General features: G+C 46.8%; 1 protein-coding gene across 45 annotated transcripts in view; it reads left to right on the top strand.

Moving 5' to 3' along the window:
* LOC126525796 (uncharacterized) overlaps positions 1–13,878 on the top strand; it is a 129,296-nt gene that overhangs the window by 90,359 nt on the left and 25,059 nt on the right. For 29 of the 45 annotated variants that reach the window (XM_072289969.1, XM_072289959.1, XM_072289940.1 and 26 more), the window contains 5 exons: positions 309–434; positions 4,122–4,198; positions 7,004–7,123; positions 10,170–10,294; positions 10,774–10,865. The exons of 1 other annotated variant lie outside the window; for it this stretch is intronic. The gene's annotated coding sequence lies outside the window, so the exon portion shown is untranslated. The remainder of the gene's footprint in view (positions 1–308; positions 435–4,121; positions 4,199–7,003; positions 7,124–10,169; positions 10,295–10,773; positions 10,866–13,878) is intronic. 15 more of the 45 variants (XM_072289954.1, XM_072289945.1, XM_072289943.1 and 12 more) reach the window with 9 other exon arrangements.

Raw genomic sequence — 13,878 nt, 5'->3', positions numbered from 1 at the left:
CAGATTCCTAAAATTTATAACATACAATTGCTTCTACATTACTGATGTGATGGAGGGCCTTCTCATGTTTACAACCTGCCAGTGGATGATTGCTTCTTTTGTGGTGTGTGGACGGAGAGGAACTAGTGAAGGAAAAGTAGGGTCTAGTCGGCAGGGACGTGCGCATAGGTTATGGTTTAATGGGAATTTGTTTCGACATGTGATGCTTACTGTCAAACACAGGGCCTTATGCATAGTCTGAGACAGCAGTACAAAGTGCCTTCGTGTCAGTTGTAGGTTGGCCAGATTATTTCTGGAAACCGTTATAGGTACTCTCTGCCAAGAGTCAAGCAGGGAAATGCTTCTTGTAAACCTGGCAAGGAGATTGCTGAGCCTTCTACAACCACGGCTTTCGCTGTCATAGGACGACTATCGGCAAGTTGGCCTCCCGCATGGTACTTCTTTCACAATTTTTTGATTGCGCATTTATATACGCAGGCAAAAGCATGGAATCAGGAGAATGTAGGTTTCCTAGCTGTTACCCAAAATTTGTGCATCACATATGAAAGAAATGCAAGAGTATGCATCATGTAATTGAACATTACATGGAATGAATTACTAAGGAATCTCAGAAATCATAGCAGATCATAACCTAATAATCACCAAATGAGCGGAATGACGTGATCGAAAGTAATTTTATCAAGGTCTAGTTGATACATTGTTTTCGGACCTCTTTTCGTGTAGTGCAAACGTACAGGACATTAAGGACACCAGAAACATAATTTCTTTTTTTTTTGTCTTGCTCATTTCCCCTGCCCAAGTTCAGTTTCCAAAGGTGGTGTTTTGCCATTTTGCGCCCATCGAAATGCGGCCGCCGTTGCCGGGATTGATCCCGCGACCTCGTGCTTAGCAGCCCAACACCATAGCCACTAAGCAAGCAAGGCGGGTTAAGAGGAAGCTTTAGCTCGGGTGCTCCTATCTAAATACATGTAAAAGGAGAATTCGTTTTTCTCGGCAACCACTGCACCAAATTTGACGGGGTTTGCTGCATTCAAAAGAAAAGCTTAAAATCTACTGACTGTTGGTTTCGAATTTTCGATTTAGGTTGTCAAATTTTTATAAAAATTTGGCAAAAATCACAAATTTTCAGAAAACGAAACTATCAAGTTAACAACTCTGTAACTTGGCAAGAAAAAATGATATCCCAATTCTGTGAATTGTACCTGATAGCACATCTAAAGCGGACAAAATTGATATTGCCACGGCCTCGACACAGCCGACAGCCACTCGGTGATTCGGTGCCACATGCTAGGCATGTTGGGTGGCTCCCAGAAGAAAACGACGAAGGTGCCAGGACAGCGATATATAAAAAGATCTATAGCGTCGACCGAAGTCTCTTGTGGCTTTGTCTGTGCCAAACTGGTGGAGGTGCGGGGTACGCGTCTATGTACTCTGACCCCCAGGAACTGGAAGCGGACAACCTACGCAAAAGCCAACGGCTTCAAAAACTGCCTCCGGAATACGGCCCGCAAGATCTGCCGAGGATGTCCACCACAACCGCAAGCCAGACACAGGAGACATATGGTATGGGACAGCCTCCTGCGTCACTGGTTCTCCACACCCCACGCTGGCCGCGGCCGTTCTATGGTGAGCCTTTTGAGGACGTGGAAGACTGGCTCGATGACTTCGATCGTGTGGCAGACGTCGATTATTGGGACGAGCAGAAAAAGCTAAGGAACGTTTACTTCGCCCTAGAGGACTCTGCCCGAACATGGTTCGCTAACCACGAGCCACCCAACATGCCTAGCATGTGGCACCGAATCGCACCGAGTGGCTGTCAGCTGTGTCGAGGCCGTGGCAATATGTTACACATGAACCTCAAAAAATGGAGTAATGTGTAATTACAACTTTTGCAGAACCTTCGTAAACAACGTAACAAATTCACGTAAGATGTAAACTGACATATCAAATTTGTCCGCTTTGAATGGTCTAATGGATGCCGTTTACAGAATCGCGATATCTGTTCTTGATGCAGAGCTAATAGCTTGTAAACTTCGTGCTTCTATTTTTTTCGAACGTCTGAATTTTTGAAAATCCTTTTAACAAAATTCAAGCCCTAAATCAAAATTCCGCTTCCAACAGTCACTATAATTTAACTTTCTCTCTCAAATGCAACAAATTTCATTAAAATCGGTCCAGGGGTTATCTCAGAAAAACGTTTTTGCGTTTTTACATGTATTTGAATAAGCCGGCATCAGAGTTGGGCCCGAGCTAAAGCTTCCTCCTAAAATCAATCCTTAAACAAATGCTTTTTTTAGGCGTAAAAATGTCTTACCAGTGCGCGCATCAGTGTATCGCATTTGTAGCCAGGTGCTAGTTTTCGCCCGAATGCTACTCAGCCATTCGCGTTACATTCCGGTATAGGAGTGCACGACGATATGCCAAGGTTAAATGTGTCGTGTGCTGCATAAAACAGCAGTTTCCACCTACGATAGTGCAAGATTCGGTGGCATTGAAGCAGTATATGGAGAGTGTGGCTTTGGCCGGCTGTTTCGGCAGCAGGCCCGCTTTCACGCATTGTTTTGGTATACAAAGCCTGCGGAAATGCTGCACCATTAGAATTCATGCACCACCGCACGAGTTATTTCTTTATATCCACTAGTTTGTTTTATACTGTTCCCTCAAAGGAGGTTTGACTATGTCGTCATCGCTGTTAACTCTGCGATGCTGCGGCAACTAGCAAATTTTCTTCTTTTCCATTACTGTGGACACCAATTCTATATGCGAGCCGATCACCTCATCATCCTGTGCCTTTGTGCAGATCATGTGAAGAAAGGTGTGGCCAGCGCGTTAGATAAGATTTCTGTTGCGGAAAGATTACCACTAGTATGTCCCACAGCCTTTAGGAAATCCCGTATGAACCACTTCATCCGCTAGTCCAACGGAAACTAGCCTAACCTCGTTTCTAGCCATCGTGTTTGCGGTATGCTTGTAATCTAAGATGGCCCATGGATCGAAGGTATTCTAACTCTTCTCTTGTTTTTGTCTGATTCGCGGTACCATGTTCTTGTCTTACTTGTGCTACACCATTTTTCCGTGTCAACATACGGACCATAATTGTCCGCTACCATAACAAAACCTAGCTTTTGCTTTTCACAGCAAATAATACAACAAAATTGAGATTTGGTATGAGCTTAACGTGTCAATAATAGCCCTACACATGGCCTCAAGTAAGTCGCATGAAGATCACGCAAGTGGAAGCAGTGCCTATCGGTCCATGCTGCATCAACAGTCATCACGTTTTTGCTATGAAACTCTGCTGTTTACTGCGCATAGTCCACCCACATGATCGTACTATACCATCAGAAGTTGGCATACTCCCTGAGCAGTGGCAGTTATTCACCTGTATCGGCTGCGCGCTCATCACTAGATCCCTGCTGTCACCGTCGGTTGGTATCTGCTACACCAAACATGATTTGCACGTCGCGACAGGCCCTCTTTTAGAGGGTGTTCTAGACTCTTGCAGACACTGTGTTTGCCACGGGAACCACTTTCATCAACTAATGTAAGGTTAGCTAAGACGCCCAGGAAAGCCCACGTATGACGAGCTGTTCATAAATAAACATAGCTCTATCGTGGAACAACAAACTATTGATAATGATAGCCGGCAAGCGAGAACATTGTTTACCTTCATGTGGCCACTCCTATCCATCATGCAAGCATGCCTTTCCTCTCGCTTTTCAACGAAGCAATCGCCTACCTGTGAACAGCGAGCTGGGAAAGTGTGCATACCATAGTATGTCTTATATACAACACGCATGTCTTCTGTAGTGCGTTGATGGAGGGGGAACAAGTGAAGGGAAAATGGGGTCTACTCGGAGTGCAGGGACGTGCATATAGGTTATGGTTTAATGGGAATGGGTCATGCTTACTGTCAAACACACGGGGCCGTATGCATACTCAGGGACAGCGGTACAAAGTGCCTTCGTGTCAGTTGTAGGTTTGCCTGATTGTTATTTCTTGAAACCTATGGTTTTTATATATCCGTTAGGTGTCTTCTAGCGCAAAAACTATTTCTGAATGCTTTGCAAGTCACCTGAATCACCACTTTGACCTGACAAATTCGTTTGTGCGTCTTGTAGGAAGCACTGGCCGTGCAGGACGTTTTAGAGGATACCAACCAGGAGGGTCCGCACAGGCTCTTCACCATGAAACAGAGGTAAAAATAATTCTCCGAGATGCCGACATAGCTGAGATAAAAATGATTGAACTGTCAGGGGTGGTGGTAGCTGAGATGCCTCAGCGCGAACAATGTTTTATAACATTGTATAGGGAAGCTTGAAGAGCCACACAGGAACACCACTGCATCAACAATGCTATGTTATGCCACAAATGAATCTTAATGGTTACAAGAAGCCACAGCAAGAAGTCTAACATCTATTGTCTTTGCCTTTGCACTACACTAGTATAATATCAGATGGCATATAGTCCATTTTATTCCGACAACCTTACATAACTCGTGTCTCAAATAATATACCAACTGCAATTTTAGGCAATAATTACTTACATACAGTGATCTCGTAGAATACATCTGAAGTACCAAGATTGCACCGCCAGGTTTCGCCACCGAAATTGCAAACTGCAGGCTGGATTCTTCTCACTATAAATCATAGTCGTTTCATTTCCATCGTCTCAGAACACATTCTGGCCAGCTGTCACTCTTTTTAAGTTAGTATGCGAAGGTGGATTAGGAGCCACTTTATTCCACTGTCCAAGCTGAAATGGCCTTTGACTTGTTGACACATGAGTCGCATTCCGTGATGGCGTATGGACTGCATTGTTCAGAGAACTGATGCTAACCTAACTAGCCAGAACATAGCAGGGGCAGGTGAAAGACCATTAGGATTGGAAAGCTTTAAATGTACAATGAAAGTTGAAAACTTGGCCTGATTTAGGAAGTGTGCACACATTCCAGATTGTGAGATCGGAAGTTCATTATCTTGGAAATATTTATTCCTGCATGAAGTTGACAGCACAGCATTTATTTGAAATTGCTTTCATGTAACCCTGGGAGGTACCTCGCGGAATGTCAGCAGTTCAGCATGCTAGCTGTGCACATTTCTGTAGACACAGAAACTGGAGACATTATGATGCACCTTCACCTATTAGGGCCCTGCGTTTTCCTGTAAAACCTGAACATATTGTATTATGTAAACAATATTAAATGGTGCCTAAAATAAAAAATAAAATAAAGAAATATAATAAATAATATTAAATTGTACTTAAATGGTAAATGGTGCCTACCTCGTTCGTGCTTAACACTGGAGCAAAAACTGGTGTATATGAGAATATAGTATATTCAGCACAAGCAGGGCCTAAATGAAAGAAATCTTGTTGATTTTTAATAGCTGCTTTTGAATGCAATACGACAGTCCCGCATTAAATCGCATTTACCCTACCTCCAATTATGTAAACCATGGTAACTAGTCTAGGTGGAAAAGGTCCAGATTGCCTAGTTAGCACCCAGTAGAACAGGACAACAGGCAAGGATGAAAAGCCTGACAGGTCTAGGATGGATACAGAAATGCTTGCTGTGTTCAGTGTACACGAACAAGGATATTCTAAGTAAAAAAAGACTCATCGCACCACCTGCAAAGCATGGCTTAAAAAAAGAAGTGCAAAGACTATGTAATAGATTGCCAAACTTGTCTCAATTTGTTCTTTTTGTTGAAGGGTTCCTATCAATTTTTTTAATACCCAGCAATGAGGGTTTGTAGAGATGCGTTTGTCACATAATTTGCGAGGAGCTCACTTTGCCATTATAACAAGATTGTAATTCAGCTTGTTGAAATAGAATGTCTGTGTCCAAAAGAAGAGCATAGCCTTTGTTAACTGCTTTTACTTTTAATTAATTTGAATAAATTAATAAATAATTGCTTTTAAGACTCGGAACCTAAAACTACCGGAAGGAAAGCCGTGATTTCTATTTCAAAATGGCCTCAAACGTTTACCCTCGAATAAAGAGTATACATAAAACCCGGAAACGAATCCCACCATGAGAAGTGGTGGCTGCTGTTTTATTACTATTTCGCCAGGATTCTGTCCTGCCCCCGGACACCATACTTCCGTCTAGTACACATTCCCTCGCCGCTTACCCCCGAGAAGTAATTACCATGGCAGTAATTAGGCCCATCAGTGTGCCTTCGCTCACCTCAATGCTTTCCAGCCTTCTCTGAAGTCGCATTACTATAGGCACCGCAGATACGTCAACTGGTTAAATAGGATTATTTAATAGGTCCGTGTTGTGCGAAGCTGAAAATTATTTTATCTACTCAGGAAAGACAGTCTGGTTACACCACACACAAACAAGGAGGTCGAGTTGACTTGGACGGAACTTTTCACAGGTAGTGTTGCTCAAATGTACGAGGCGATTCTCGGTATCCGGGTGCGGAAATCTGCGCCCTTCGTCCTGGTCTTTTTTAAAGCAGCATTGCCATATTTTCAGTAATGCCAATGGTAGTCTTCATGCGGAAAGCAGTCAACTGACGTTGCTCAACTTTAAGCACCAGACACTGTCTCTTGGTGTAGCGTGGTCAATGCGAGGTCATTCTGGTAGTGGTGATTCCACTGTTACACTCTGCATCGTCAGAAAAGCACCCCACATAGATGACGCATCTATGTTGCCTTCACACTGTGTTGAGCTCATGTTAATATCTGGCCATTGACGCTGTAGACTTTTTCAGCATCACTATGGCTGCAAGCTCAGCTTCTAGTTCTCTCTCGTCTTGATGCCGCCTTATAATTTCAAGATTACATCACCTGTTAGCAGTATTCAGTTCTATATCTTGATTTCTAAGAATGTTCCTACAGGTTTTCAGACGGGATAGCTTCGTTTTCAGTAGGCACAAATGTGCAGTTACACATTTCTCTCTTTATGACCTATTACCGGTCAATTCATGTCCGTAACTGATCATTTCGCATTCATTTATATGCTTTATGCAACCTGAATATATTGTCTTTCTAGGCACAAAGGCACTGCCTGACGTGCGGACTCGTTTTTTCTGGCATGGACTGGCACTCGATACATGGCGACCGGGAGCAAAGGGACAGCGAGAGAGCACTCAATGATCTAGAAAGCAGGAAGGTGCATATTTCATTCGTCACCGATGCCGCAGTGCGGAGCATGGTCATCACGGGTGTGGCACACACATTCGATTGGTATTTTGATAGGAATACCGGTACGTGTGTACATCGTTGTACCAGGAATACGGCATTTCATAGTGCACGGATTTAAAGAGTGCGCGACTCAGCGCCGTATAGGGCCCTTTGTGCGGGTGGTTGCTGCGCGGGTTTCGCCTGCAAAACGAGTGCAAAGGGGCGGCCTACTATGATGAAGCGGCGGGACACACCCCCGACATCACTGGTCTTGATCCTGGATAACTGGGCTTCGTTCCTGCCGGTGATCCTTGATCGTATGTCCGGTCAGGCAGCCGATCTCTCCACTCCTGTTCGTGCTGCTATTTCATCCCCGAGAACAGGACCACATCCGGTCATCAGTGGACTTGCGGGGCACGGGCTCCGCCCTGGCCACCATTGCTATGTACTTAGTACAGCTGTAAAAGTGTTTTGACTGGGCCTCGCTCTTGCCTGTATTCATTTGCCTACTTTGCCCTCGCCTCGATGACGGCTACTGCCACAGCCGGAGTTAACGCTTCCCCTACCGTGAGGAAACTGGGTCTTTTTTGTAGGTGACTCCAATTTTTTTTTTTTTTCTGATTGAAGTACTGAACTCAATATTTTATGTAATGCATAAACAAAATGTAGAATGAATGTAAGGACAAGCTTGTACCTTGTTGTACCTAACTAGTCTAGGGGGGAAAAAGGGACTTAATTGTCTAGTTAGCACTCAGTAGAACAGGACAACAGGCAAGCATGAAAAGCCCGACAGGTCTAGGATGGATACAGAAATGCTTGCTGTGTTCAATGTACGCTAACAAGGATATCACATCACCAGCGAAGCATGGCTTTAAAAAAAAGCGCAGAGAAATGATAGATCGCCAAACTCTATAAATTTCTTTTTGTTGAAGAGGTTCCTATGAATTTTTTTTAATACCCGGCAATGAGGATTTGCAGATGCGTCCAAAAGCGAAGCACAGCCTTTGGTAAATGCTTAAAACTACTGGATAAGAAAGCCGCGATTTCTCTTTGAGATACCCTCAAATAAAAAATATACATAAAACCCGGAAACGAAGGACCCTACTTATAATCCATTCCACCATGAGAAGTGGTAGCTGCTCTTTGTTTTATTTACTATTTTGCCAGGATTCTGTCCTGCCCCCGGACACCGTACTTCCGCGTATAGTAGACATTCTCTTGCCGCATATGTCCGAGAAGTAATTACCATGGCAGTAATTTGGCCCGTAAGTTTGCCTTCGCTCATCTCACTGCTTTCCAGGCTTCTCTGAAGTCGCGTTACTATAGGCACCGCAGATACGTCAACTTAGCTGTTTCAATAGGATCCTTCAATAGGTCCGTGTTGTGCGAAGCTGAAAATTACTTTTGTATTCACTGAGGAAACAGTCCGGCGACACCAGGTAGTGTTGCTCAAATGTACGAGGTGACTCTTGGTATCCGGGTGCCGAAATCTGCGCCCTTCGTCCTGGTCTTTTTTAAAACAGTGGTGCCATATTTTCAGTAAGGCCAACGGTAGTCTGCATGCGGAAAGAACTCAACTGACATTGCTCAACTGTGAGCACCAGGCACTGTCTTGGTTGACAGAAGTCTATAAAGTGTCCCTGATTCTATTAACTAAGGTAATCGCTAATAGAATCAGGAACACCTTAAGACTTCTGTCAACCAAAGGACCAGGCAGGAGCAGGATTCCGTAAAGGCTACTCAACAATAGACCATATTCCCACTATCAATTGGGTCACGGAGAAATGTGCGTATTATAACCAACCCTTATATATAGCTTTCATTGATTACGAGAAAGCCTTTACGGAATCTGGATGTACACGAGCGGCTCCACAGCCACCGTAGTCCTCCATAAGGAAAGCAACAAAATCCCAATAAAGAAAGGCGTCAAGCAGGGAGATCTTTCCAATGCTATTCACAGCGTATTTACAGGAGGTAATCAGAGATCTGGATTGGGAAGGATTGGGGATTAGAGTTAATGGAGAATCCGGATCATGAGACTTTAAGTAATCAGAAGAATAAGAATGGGCTGGAGTGCATTTGGCAGGCATAGCTGTGTCTTACCAATACTCGCGTATGGGGCAGAAACCTGGAGGCTTACGAAAAGGGTACTACTTAAATTGAGGACGACAAGAGCTCTGGAAAGAAGAATGATGGGTATAACGTTAAGAGAAAAGAGCAGATTGGGTGAGGGAACAAACGCAAGTTAATGACATCTTAGTTGAAATCAAGAAAAAGAAATGGGCATGGGCAGGACATGTAATGAGGAGGGAAGATAACCAATGGTCATTAAGGGTTATGGACTGGATTCCAAGGGAAGGGAAGCGTAGCAGGGGGCAGCTGAATGTTACGTGGGCGGATAGTTTGCAGGGACAACATGGCCACAATTAGTGCATTACTGGGGTAGTTGGAAAAGTATGGGAGAGGCCTTTGCCCTGCAGTGGGCGTAACCAGGGAGGGTATTCTGTAAGAGTCCACCTAGTGGACTGTCCATTTCGACCGCTTCTGATTGGATGCAGTTGTACGAGCGAGCAGTATACGAGCGGCCCTAGCCAATCAGGAACGGCCGAAATGGGACAGTCCACTAGGTGGACTCTTACAGAATTCCTCCCCAGGCTGATGATGATAATGAGGATTCTGGTAGCGGCGATTCAGCTGTGTTGCACTCTGCATCGTCAGAAAAGCACTCCACAAAGATGACGCATCCAATGTTGCCTTTGCACTGGGTTGAGCTTATGTTAACATCCGGCCATTGACACTGTAGAAAGACCCCTTTGGTATCACTGTGGCTACGAGTGCCGCTTCTAGTTCTTCCTTGTCTTCGATGTCACCTTATAATTCAAAGATAAAGTCATCTATAGCTTCGTTTTCGGTAGGCAGAAACATGTCCTTAAACATTTGTCTTTATGACCTATTACCGGTCAATTCGTATTCCTAACTGATCATTTCGTATTCATTTATATACTTTATGCAACCTGAATATATTGTCTTTCTAGGCACGAAAGCCATAGACTGCCTGATGTGTGGACTCGTTTTTTCTGGCATGAACTGGCGCTCGATACATGGCGACCGGGAGCAAAGCGACAGCGAGAGAGCGCTCAATGATCTAGCAAGCGGGAAGGTGCGTATCTTATTCGTCACCGATGCCACAGTGCGGAGCATGGTCATCATGGGTGTGGCACACACATTCGATTAGTATTTTGATAGGAATACCGGTACGTGTGTGCATCGTTCTACCAGGAATAAGGCATTTCATAGTGCACGGATTTAAGAAGTGCGCGACTCGGCGCTGTTGAGCGTATGGGGCACTTTGTGCGGGTGGTTGCTGCGCGGGTTTCGCCTGCAAAATCACGAGTGAAAGGGGCGGACTACTATGATGAAGCTGCGAGACACGCCCCTGACATCACTGGCCTTGATACTGGATAACTGGGCTTCGTATTCTTTATCGTATGTCCGGTCACGCAGCCGATTTCGCCGCTCCTGTTCGTGCTGGTATTTCATGCCCAAGAACAGGACCACTTCCGGTCATCGGTTTTCATTGTATCATTGTATCGTATTCATTGATCTGCTTTATGTAACCTGAATATATTGTCTTTCTAGGCACAAAGGCTATAGTCGACCGCCTGACATGTGAACTCGTCTTCGAACAAGAGGACAGAGAAAGAGCAATAGACGACCTGGAGAGTGGGAAAGTACGTATTTCATTCGTCACCGCTGCTGGACGCCCATGGCGGGACACACACATTCGATTAATCTTTTCATCGGAATAACAAAGCGCACGTGCGTGCATTGTTGTATGAGAAGTACGGCATTTCATAGTGCGCGGATTTCAAAAGTGCGCGACTCAGCGCTTGTGTTCATCGTACGGGACCGAAAGCGCGACTGTCCGCATGGTCGCTGCACGGATTTGGCCTGCAAAATCACGAACGCGACGGGGCTGACGACTCTGATACAGCGGCTGGACAGGGCAAGAAATGCCGGGGTCCGAGTGGTGGGCCACGCCCTGACCTCACCGGCCCCGATCCTGGTGAACTCTCCTTCATCCTTGCCGTCCTGCTGATGAACCTTGCTTGTTCTTTCCTCTGATCTCGCATCCCTGTTCGTGTTGGCAATTGCTGCAGAAGAACCGGTTCACTTCCGGTCGTCGCTGGACTTGCGGCTGTTGAGCACAGGCTGTGTCTCGGCTACCATTGCCATATGCTATAGAGCTATAATAGTGCTGGGACTGCGCTTCGCCCTGACCTGTACACCGTACCTGAGGTTACCACGTCTATGTGAGTCCAAGGCAATGCCGACTGAAGCTAAAGACACGAGGGCACTACATATTTATATAGCCGCCTGGCAGATGCCACGTTTATGTTTATTTTGTTTCTGCGCCTTCCTCAATACGTCTGGCTGACCTGCACCCACTCGTTCCCGCACAATCATGCAGGAAGAACCGGTGGAGCTTGCTTGATGTCAATCACATGCTTTTTTCCTAAAAAGGATGTCCCACCTGTCTTCATTGTATTTCGTTGTATTTTAAACCACAACTGCAATTTTACCTAATTCTTGGACCACGCTTCTGTATGCATAAAAACGAATACGTCCAATGGTTCCCCGACCACTATGAAATTCCCCCACCGAGCTGATTGTTTTGAAATACTGTATTTACTCCCCTAATGATTGAACTCGTGTAATGATCGCACCCCTGAATTTTGTCGTCTTGAAGACATATTGACACGTGTACTTATCTTTATCGGGCAACTACGTTTCGCCGCTTAACTGTAATCACACAGCGAGGGACGCGCCTGCATGTATCCAACGTTTCTGGAAAGTTATCGACGCTTCTATCCGCGTGTCTGTTGTCGCCGAACCTTGTGTTATCAGATTTCATCGCGTGACACGAATGGTGTCGAACTTTGTGGAAGACACGCGGGTCCCATCAGTTAATCTGGAACATTCGACGACTGATCTATAAAAGCCGATGCGCTTGACCCGCTAATGAGATTTTCGCCGATCGCCGAGCGTGTTCGCCGCTATCGTTGTGCTATAAGTGTAGCCTGTTTTGTGGGCACAGGTTCGCCCAATAAAAGTTTGTTTTGTCGTTCACAGTATTGCTACTGTGTTATTCAACGTCACCACCACGTGACATCTGGTGGAGGTGCTTTTCGTTCATGTACCGGACGCCCCCGACAAGCCGTGATCCACGCCCGGACCGCAAAGAGAACACCAACGTAGTCCCGGAGCATCGAGCCAGCCGCCGTCTTCAACAGCTGCCCCCGGAGCACGGACTTCTACCTGAGAAGACCAAGAAGATTGTGGAAGCGCCAGCGTCCCCCATCGTGCTGCAGCAGCCCAGGGAACCTCCGACGTTCCGCGGATCAACATTCGAGGACCCGGAAACCTGGCTCGAAACTTATGAGAGGGTCGCTAAGTTTAACAGTTGGGACAGCGACGACAAGCTGCGGCATGTCTATTTCGCATTGGAAGACGCCGCCAGGACGTGGTTCGAGAATCGGGAAGCCACCTTAACGACGTGGGACCTTTTCCGAAGCGGCTTCTTGCACACGTTTACAAGCGTCGTGCGAAAATAGCGAGCCCAAGCTCTACTAGAAACCAGAGTGCAGCTGCCAAACGAGACGATCGCGATCTTCACGGAGGAGATGGCCCGTCTTTTCCGGCACGCCGACCCGGAAATGTCGGAGGAGAAAAAAGTTCGCTTCCTGATGCGCGGCGTCAAGCAAGACCTTTTCGCCGGACTTATTCGCAACCCACCGAAGACTGTGGCTGAGTTTTCTGCAGAGGCATCGACGATCGAGAAAACTCTGGAGATGCGCACCCGGCAATATAACCGCCAGGGGCACACGCCACAGTATGCCATCCAAGGACTGGGTTCGGACGACCTTCAAGAGACCATCAGGGCCATTGTGCGCGAAGAACTGCGCAAGGTCCTGCCTTCGTCGCAGCCTCAAGTAGCTTCGATCGCTGACATCGTGAAAGATGAGGTTCAGCGATCGCTTGGGGTTCCTGAGGTGCAACCTCAATTACCGCAGCCCCAGCCAGAAGCGATGACCTACGCCGCCGTCGCACGCCGTCAAGGTCCCCCTCCGCGACCACGCCAGGGCCCTGCAACGATGCAATTCCGTCGTCTGCCGCCGCCGCCGCCAGCACGCCCACTCGTCGCCCAGCGCACCTACGCGAGGAAGACTGACATTTGGCGAGCCCCCGACCACCGTCCGCTCTATCACTGCGGAGAAGCCGGCCATGTGTATCGCCGATGCCCATACCGGGAGATGGGACTGCGAGGTTTCGCCGTCAATGCTCCGCGCCCGCAGCGAGGTGAACGCCCTCGCGATATCGCCGACTACCTCGCCGCTACTCAGTGGAGCTCTCGACGACCGTCGCGTTCGCCATCACCAGGCCGCTACGTGTCGCCGCAGCGCCGACCATACACTGGCCCAGCCCGAGGCCGGTCAGCGAGCCCGTATCCGGAAAACTAAAAGCAGCAACCGATGGAGGTGCGGTTGCTGTTCGTCGAACTGACGAAGATCCTCCGCCGCCGACGAAGACGACCAACAAACCATCTCGACGACCTAATGACGACACGCCGCCGTCCCGACGAAGCCAGGAAGCCAAGACTACACCGACGAAAGACTACTTGACGACACGACGTTCCAGCTTCAGTTCAACACGACGCAGCCGTGATCCGACGCAGAGACCTAA

This window comes from Dermacentor andersoni, chromosome 8 (assembly GCF_023375885.2).
Source record: "Dermacentor andersoni chromosome 8, qqDerAnde1_hic_scaffold, whole genome shotgun sequence".
Taxonomy (NCBI): Eukaryota; Metazoa; Arthropoda; class Arachnida; order Ixodida; family Ixodidae; genus Dermacentor; species Dermacentor andersoni.
Note: the sequence above shows the minus strand (reverse complement) of the source record. Positions and strands in the feature narration are given on the sequence as shown.